The following is a 2,819-nucleotide window of genomic DNA, read 5'->3' as shown; positions in this document are numbered from 1 at the left end:
AAAGCTTCTCTTTAACTGGAAAAAAGTATGTTATATGTGATGATGCACTACACCATCTGCACACCCTTTTCAAAATCCTAAGTCCACCCACGGCCACACAGCTTTCTCACCCTTCAAGACCCTTCTTGCAGCAGAATTTATTGGGTGTGAAGGTAGTCACTGTTCCAAAATTACCCTGCCGTGGTCCATGTGGCCATGGATTTATGTTACCATCAGTCTAATTTCAACTAGAGCTGTTTTTCTTACTTTAGCACATGAATTGTTTTTTCAGGTCAGGTTCTCAGTTGTGAAGCAAGATTTCAGTCCTCTCGATCAAAGTCATGTTGTAACAAGTCCATTCTTCTGTTTTAGTTTAAACTTTGGAGGAGTGTACTACTTTAATCAGGGCAACAACAGCCTCCCAGCCTATAAGTGTGCTATGCAGTAATTATTTGGTAGGTTCAGGGTGTGAATGTAGCTCTCTGAAGGGGCACTGCTGTTTAATGCAGTCTAAAGTATAGAGAATAGTATATTTACATGAAGCTACAGTTGTCTTTTCTATAGCTGTGGTCCTCAACACTTTCAGATTTGAGGCACCCCTCATTAGATTTGAGACACCCTTTGGAAAATGTCAGCTCTTAGTTTTTACTCATTCTTTTACTACAGAAAAAGAACAGTTTTTCTGTTGCAAAGAACTCAGAAAGACCACAAAAAATCGAAATTTTTTAACATTATAAATCATGTTTGTACACCTAACAGTGCTAAGGTTGCATAGCCACCCAGGGTATCTTTGGAAAGATCTCAAGGTACCTGAGGGTGCCATGGCATCCTGCTGAGAATTACTGATCTATAGTCATAGTCAAATATTTTAAACATAATATCTGTCAGCCTTAAAAGTGCTAGAAAGCTTATTTCTGTTTGTTGCTAATTTAGGAATTGTTAATTTAGGTCTTAATTCAATAAGATATGTAATTATGGGCTTAATTTTGGGCCTTTAAAGAGGTCCAAATACAGAAAATCATGATTTTTAGTTAAGGACATAGAGGAAAATTACTGTAATGATTTAAGATAATTTTCTTTCTTTTTTTCTCTCCATTTCAAGCAAAAATAGACATTAATCTCTCCATGGTTATTACTCAAATAAGCTATTGTTTCCACTGCTAAACCATCCCTTACTTCGGATTATTTATGAAACTTGTAATTATCCTTAACCAAAGAGAATATATCGTTAGCTAAATTTGATTAGCTAAATCTGTCTAATGTAACAAAAAACTAACTCAGTATAGGAGCAAGGAAGGAACTTTGTAATATTGTAATGGCAAATTGAATTCAAGTTGCAAGAAATGATATGCAGAGACCTATTGTTCAACATTTAAACCTTTTAAACAGCAGAAACTCCACAAAAGCACAATAAGAATAGGAAATTACCAACACTGTGATTCCTCATGGCAAAAGAGAATTGGCTTAGTATGTCAGCAAGAAATAGCTGTTTGTTTCTCAGTTGATGGTTCCATGCAAATACATAGTAAGTATTGGCTAACAATATTTTTCATATTGATCAGAGATATTATGAGATGACACAGAGGTTTAACTAATAATTAAGAATTAGTGTCCATATCTCAGTCGGAGAAGCACAGGATCAGTAGACGTGAAGAGTGAACATAAGGACGCAAATAATTTTCCAGGTTCTTTTTACAGTGCTTTTGACAAGTGTAGAACTCCAACTTCCATATCTCTGTCTATCAAACAACAATTCTTTTATACCAAACTCTGGATGCAAAACCATATTTTTTTCCAGTGAAAAGACTATTAATTTTATAAAGTAACAAGTTAACAAACATTTAAATGCCCTGACTTGGGCTGTTAACTGAATTCTGTTTCATCATTTGCTGTGTTTTATTATTAAGATGTGCATTGCTTTATCAGAAGAAGGTTGACTTTCCCCTATATTTAATAGATTGTATACCTGTTATAAATTTACATTAATATTTTGTCAGGGAAGATTAGTAATTAAATGAAAAATCCCAGTTTATCTCAATCCCAGTATTTGTTCCTTTATTTAATACACATAGTTCTGACATTCAGGTACTCAATTTGTGAACCCCTTTAATAAGTTGTTTCTTATCAACCATTCTATGGAATGACTTGTCTGCCACATGACCACAATGAAGTAGCATGTTGTAAAGACAGTAATGTGTAGTTAAAGATGCCGGCTCTAGTATAAGATACCAAATAGCCAGGGATGATTAGTGCCTTCTGAGTCTGAAGGGGAACAATTTGTGAGCGGGCCAAAAGCCCCATATCCACTCCTATACTTTTGCACTGCTGTTTAGTGCCCCCTACCACCACAACACACCACCAGCTTGTGCAGCAAAAAAACTGCCCCATCCTGAGCAGTGCTGAGTTGGGGGCCAATCTCGGGGGGGGGGGGCACATGCCTCCCCCACCAGTCGCCTATGCAAATAGCAACCTTGAAGACTTGTTGGTTAAAGAACCTGTGTTACTTTGGTAAGACTCTAATATCTTGTCTAGTTTCTAGTTTTTGTACCCCTGAAGCTTCAGAGACTGGGTGCTGCATGCTATGAGGCTGTGTGGGGCTTGCCCCTCTCACTGCCACCACATGCAGCTCCAGGGACTTGCAAACTCCAGGGACTCCAAGGACCTCTCCCACATACCCTATCCGCCACCATACGCCCCACATCCTCCCACAGCTCCCACACAATCCCACCCCACCCCACACACTGACACCCTTTCACGCACCCCATTTCTTTGAATGCCAGCAGTCACACAAAAAACAAACAAACAAACAAACAAACAACCAGACTTGTAGTCCACACAGA

This window comes from Gavialis gangeticus, unplaced genomic scaffold (assembly GCF_001723915.1).
Source record: "Gavialis gangeticus isolate Ggan-Ray unplaced genomic scaffold, GavGan_comp1, whole genome shotgun sequence".
NCBI lineage: Eukaryota > Metazoa > Chordata > Crocodylia > Gavialidae > Gavialis > Gavialis gangeticus.
The sequence above is the reverse complement of the archived record's forward strand: the minus strand, read 5'-3'. Positions refer to the sequence as shown.